The sequence below is a fragment of the Mustela putorius genome, unplaced genomic scaffold, assembly GCF_011764305.1.
Source record: "Mustela putorius furo isolate JIRA1106 unplaced genomic scaffold, ASM1176430v1.1 tig00000281_pilon_pilon_pilon, whole genome shotgun sequence".
Lineage (NCBI taxonomy): Eukaryota > Metazoa > Chordata > Mammalia > Carnivora > Mustelidae > Mustela > Mustela putorius.
Genome location: NW_025421343.1, coordinates 8,018,620 through 8,025,140, shown reverse-complemented (window position 1 = coordinate 8,025,140; position 6,521 = coordinate 8,018,620). Strand labels below are relative to the sequence as shown.

The 6,521-nt window shown below is 35.7% G+C and overlaps 1 pseudogene; it reads right to left on the bottom strand.

The window, feature by feature from the left end:
- Positions 1–1,597: 1,597 nt before the first annotated feature.
- On the bottom strand, positions 1,598–2,087 carry LOC101689746 (annotated as a pseudogene).
- Positions 2,088–6,521: the final 4,434 nt, after the last annotated feature.

The following is a 6,521-nucleotide window of genomic DNA, read 5'->3' as shown; positions in this document are numbered from 1 at the left end:
CAAAAAACTATAGTGTGGTTCCATATTCCCACAACACCTGGTGAGAAATAATCTGCTTCCTCAATTGCAGTTCCATCATTTATTTTATTTTGAATCCCTTCACAGCAAGACTCTTCTTATTTACTTATTGCATATATGCTAAAGATCCCAATAATTGCACATCCAGCACGCAATTGATTTTACTCAGAATCCTCATTACACCTCTCAAAGTTCTGGTAATGAAAAAGTTAGATTGAGCTTTAATAAGCATTAGGAAGTTAGGCTTTCTCAGGAAAATAATTTAACCATTTATGGAAATATGTTCAAGTGAATGATGTAAAAATACAGTGTGATTATCTAAGGAGCAGGAGGTTAGATAAGATGAGTATATCACAGGGACATGGTGAAGGAAGCAATTAAGTTTTAGCATGGCAAATAAGATTGGTTTGCTCTTTAGAACATAAATCACCAGTTTTTCTTACTGTATCTCTTGAGTTCTAGGATTTGTTATGCTTGAATCAAAATGTAAACTGGTCTGTTTTCTTTTGCATTCATTTTGTGGGATCTCATTGAATTGGTGGCCAGAATATAGTATTGTGGTATTTCACATGATACTGGTAATCATGCTATGTTTGTTTTGAAGGGAATTTTTTCACTTATTATATTGACTATATTATATGTTCTGATTGCTTTACTTTGCATATGTTGTTAATTGAAAATTGCTCTTCAGGTTTTTCTCAAGTATGTTTTATTCCTAATTAAGTTGTAAGCTTTTTTCAGGCAAAAACAAACGTCTTGTTTTCATCTACCAACTGTGGTAAATACAGCACTGAAAATTGTAGGTTAAAAAGTGTTTGATTGAAGGACTCCTGGGTAGCTCAGTGGATTAAGTGGCTGCCTTTGGCTCAAGTCATGATCCCAGGGTCCCGGGATTGAGTCCCATATTGGGCTCCCTGCTTAGGGGGGAATGGGCTTCTGCCTCTTCTCTCTGCTTCTGCTCTTTCTCTCTATCTCTTGAAAATAAGTAAATAATATCTTTTTTAAAGCAGGTTTCATTGAAAACATAAACAAACTTGACATAGCATTGGTCAGATATTTAATCATTCCTGAGTGAAAGAAATAGAATGAACCCCGTTAGTATAAGCCTGGCATATCCTATTAGAATTCAATACTTTCCTGGATGCCTCTATTTTTTTTTTAACTATACTAGTTTTCACATTCTCCAACAAGTAATGAGTTCTACCTCTCACAAAATATAAGTATTAAAACTCTATCTTTTAGCAAATGAATTACTAAGTACCATTAACACCAAGATTTTATAAAGAAGCCTAAAGCTCCTCAGGGAGGTTTTTCCCCTAAGTTTCTTTCCTTTTCTTTCTTCTTTCTTTCTTTCTTTCTTTCTTTTTTTGAGTTTTAAATGCACTTTATTTTTAGATAACCTATGTGACCTTTTTTTTTTCTTAAAAACAATGCCTCTGCTCCCAATAAATCAAGGTCAAGATAAATGAAACACTCAAGAAGGCATCAGTCCCATTTGCCTAAGTCCTGGTTGTTGCGTGGATGAAGAGTAGTCAGTTATGACAACAGGTGATAACATCCAAAATAACAACCAAATTCATTAACATTTTTGCATTTCTAAACCATCCTTAAAGAGAATCATATATGGACTCACACTGTCCTCAAAGTAGTCCAGCAAAGCAACCATGCCATCTGGATTCAGGTTTTCACTAATAAAGAACTAGTAGTTTTTGAAATTAGCAAAGACATGCTTGATCTGGTCTATCATTACGCTTTCTGGCCTCTGTTGGCCTTTGACTGATTTCATGTAATCTTTGAAGTACTTCTTGTAGGCCTCTTTTTTGAAGGTGGTTTTCTATAAGTAACGTTTCACAATTAATATCAACACCAGTGTTTACTGTGCTTTCCATACCTTCACCCTCGGGGTCTTCAGTGGAGGCATTTCCACCGATGAGTGAGTCATCAGTATTATCCTCTGTCGTACTGACCACCTTCACCTCCACCTCCAGCCCCAGCCTGTCCACCATCTCTCGGATCTTGTAGATGACAAACATCTCATCACGGCTGATGAGGTCCCAGTACATGATCATGAGAGCCATTGGAGAGAGACAACAGTAGTGCTAGCTTAGCAGGAGCCTAGAGCTTCAAGCAAGTAAGGTGCAGCCAGAGTGACACAGGGTGGGGGGGGGGGGTGAGAGCAGTAGATGGAAAAACTTAAGTTTCTTTTACACAATGTCAGTTGTCCAAAAACCCTGTTTTCAAACCCAAAGTATCTTTTTTGTTTCTTTCAATAGCACTGCAGAGCACTTAAGGATATACACTTTTGGAGCCAGGTGGACCACATTCAAATTCTGATTCTGATTATAATAACTGTGAAAGGGAGACAAGTTATTGAATCTCATTGTCAATCCCTTTCCCTGTCAAGAGCAAATAATCCTAATAAACACATATACAGGTAGTGTGTGTGCTGATGTGTGTTTCTCTCCAAGGCTGGCAGGAAGAAGCTGAACTGTTTCCAATGATGCTTGAAAAGGCCCTTCCTGAAGATCTTTTCCATCTTAATCACTGGCTTTCCCTGTCAATCTCCTTTTCTTCCTCATCCAGAACACTACGCTCCGAAGGAGATTCCCATGGGATTTTCATCCCTCTTGCCTTTGTACAGAAGAGAGTTTCTCCATCCGTATGCTCGGGCATTAAGGTAAGGGTTTCTGTGGATTAAGCACTCTTTGTAAATGAGCAGACGACCTGCTGAAGGGATCTCTTTGCTGAAAGGAAGTATGGCTATGACCTCAGTCCCTCTGGTAGGGTCTGATTACCAAGGGTTTGCCCAGGACTGAAGGTTTTAGTGGGATCTCAGTGCTAAAGCTATGACAGTCCCCTATATTAGTTTTGCCTTCCTTTCCTTGGTTTATCAGTATGAATTTGAAAATAGTTTTTCCATTAGCTGCTGGCCCTCCTCATGGAAACCTCCTCCTTGCCAAATCCTAAGAAACCACATGAAATTTCTTTACAATGGTAAAGCTTTTGATAATGCTTTATGTAATTTCTCCACCTCCCTTTCATTCCTCTCTCACATGTGTGGAGTATGAGACTTATTCTCAATTATATATTACATATCTCGCATTCCATTCTTCTGGCCCTATGATGGTTCTCTTTGGAATACAAACATGGAAAGTAATATATTTCCCTTTCTACTTCATATTGGCTGTATCAATCATATTCTTACTAAAATGATTTCTGACAATTTTTTCTTCTACCTTCATTTAGCTTCTCACTATACCTATTGATTAAGCCAAATATATTTTCATGGCTCTCTTCTTCAAACTCACTATGATTTGTATGAATTCTGTTTTCATTTCCTTTCCTGTTCTACTTGGTTATTGCCCTAGAGATAGTGTATGGTCTCTAATCCTTTTTATTATTATTTTTTATTTAATTTCATGGGGCCTTCTTAGCTTAGCAATATTGATGATTTAGTCTATTTTCTGCTTCTTTAGACTATTTTTCATTCCTATCTCTTGCTCTTTCATCAATGGTAACTCCATTTCTGGCCTCCATTCTCCCTTATTTTTATCTCCGACTGTCTTTAAAGCATTGCCCCCCAACTTCTCAATGGCCAGGGTTGAGGCAGGTATAATTTAAGTAAGTTTAGGTAGCTAGATTTGTTTTCCCTTTCAGTTGTACAAGGTGTTTTGGTTTATTTTTAATTATAAAAGACAGATTAGAAGAACTTAGAAAATATAAAAATATGTGAAGAAAATATTAGACAGTATTCCATCTCTCAGAATAATAATCGATTGAATTTGAGATTACTACATAACTCTCACATTGACAAATAGTAAGCACTTAATTTTTGTTAATACTATTATTGTTAAATAGTAATGATAAAAGATGGTTTTTTAAAATTTTATAATGTTTTTAAATGTTTTTATGTGAACAAAAGATAACCTATTTTCATAATTGTACCTATTGCTAATAATGATCAGATAGTCTAGTAACAGAGTTCGTAGTTTTATAGAAAGCCCTGTATTATTATTTTACATGTTTGTGTATTTTACATGTTTCAGTAATATTAATGAAAAAAACACAAAGATGCCTTTAGTTGTTTCCTTTTCTGTGATTCATATAAAATTAGATGGAAACAGAGCCTGAGCTGTGTGTATTAATTGTGCTGAAGACACAAGTGCATGTTTCACTCCACTTTCATCTCCCACCCACTAACTTTTAAACTCCCGCAATTCCACTCCTGATATTCTGGGCAGAACAATTCAGCTCATTCTTGCTGTCTCTTTCCACACTCTGCGTAGTGCTGACCTCACTTTCTGCATCCAAAACAGTTCATTTTTTCTCAGCTATTAGATTACCTTTCCAAGATAGGAGTTTCCATCTCCAAGTAGGCAAAAGTGACTGCAGAAAAAAACAGTTTCCCTGTCTGTGATTTTATATTAATGTAGCTTTAGGGAGCCGGTATTTATTTATTTATCTGTTTGTCTGTTCATTTATTTATTTATTTATAATTGAAGTTTAACAGAGCTACCATAAAATTTCTATTAGCTGGAATTAGCTAGAACTTCACTAACTTGTCCTTTCAAACAGACTATGCATTCTATTAAAAAAAAAACAACTTTTTTTCTTATTGAATTGTAACACACTCAAAGAATAATAAACAAAGCAAAAAATATAGAGTTCATTGAATACCTTTTAGGTATGAATACACTGGTAAACATCACCTAAGTCAAGAAATAGACACTGGCATCAATCCAGAACCTTACACGTAACCTTTCTCAATCATAGCACATTATACCCACCCCAAAGATAACCACTATCCAAATTCCTAACACTACAGATTTGCCTATATTGAAATTATCTGTAACTGGAACCATAAAATAGGGATTCTTTTGTGTCTGATTTATTTTCTTATCATTATATTTGTGAGATTTATTCATAGTATTGTATGTAGCTCTAATTCATGACTTTTAATTGTTATATATAATTTTATTGCACAAATACACCATTATTTCTCTCTTGTCTCTGGACTCATATTTAAATTGTTTTCCATATTTTGGCTGTTATACATAATGTCACTCTGAACAGCATATCTGTCATTCATATATAGCTGAGAGTGGATATTCTCATGCTTAAGTCATATGTTTGTGCAACTGTAGTAAAACACTGACACACTTTTTCCTTGGTCACTCACTCAAAGTTTTCTCCTCTCTAAAGACCTAATCTTTGGTGTTCTGCCTTTATGATTTTGCTCTTATAAGTGTCATGTTCAATTACCAGCATCCAATTCTGTCTTCCGTTATGAATTGACACCTTTCATGACACAACTGAGTTGGGGTAAAATTCCATTAAATTGTGATATCCAAAGCTAAATGAGTACATTTAGCTTATTTGGAAAACTCTGTTGCTTTACTTCCTAAAACTTACCTAACTGGAAATGGAGAACCATTGCCCTCTTCCATGAATTCGAAATTTTCATCTTATTGTATATCCTCGGTTAAAAAAATGTATAAAATAGCACTCAGGCCTTGAACTCCATCTTGCTTTCCTGCAGCTAGTAAGGCAAAAATCCATCCCCTGCATGGTGCATGCAATTGTGAAGAAGGTAGTTAGGGAGAAGGCAACAAACTGCTGTAGTCATAATGAAGGCCTATGATTTAGGAAATCTATATTAGAGGGAGCCACAGGGAGTCCATTGCTATCTATCTGCCTCATACACATTTTAATTATACCACTAACTTTGGCAGAAAGATGTCATCTAACCCTCTGCTAAGACACATTCGTTGTAAAATTAAAATTGTTCTCCTAGGAGGAAGAATATACATAGTGAAATGCAAGCATAAACACAAGCCCTATTTACCTGAAAGTAGCTACTGAAAGAAGAGGAGTCTGGAGGATCTACATCTATATCTAGTTCTATATCTATATATCGCTTTACTTTTAGAATAGCCAAAAAAATGACCCTTTCTTCAAGAAGGGTAGAAAAATAAAATCTCAGCTATTTCAAAAAATCCAATAGAAAAAAGTATGAAAATTACCTTTGTGTCTTCTGCTTAACTTTCTTTTTCTTTGGGAACCTTTATAAACTTTCAATTTTCGCATGGAAATTTTTTCAAAAAACTATTTCAAAAGTTAAAAAAAATGTTTATATGAGATGGGGAAGGTGTTAGTTTATGTCGTTCAGCCAGAGTAAAACCCACAGTTAAGGTCATGTTCAAGGAAAGACCTGAAGGAAGTAAGGGAAATAGCTCCCAGGCTATCTGTGAGCAGGGAACTCCAGGCAGAAGGAAGAGTAAATGGAAAGAGCCATAAGGAAAGTCATGTTTAGTGTAACCAGAAGCTGCAAGTAGGACAGTCTGGTTAGTGCAGAGAGAACAAGACAGTATATGGTAGGGTATGACATAAAGAGATTGAGTGGGAATGTCACACCTTTAGATTATGTTCTGAAGTCACTGGGAGATTCTGAACACAGCAATATATAATCAAACCGATGTTTAAGAAGATCACTCTAGCTGTAT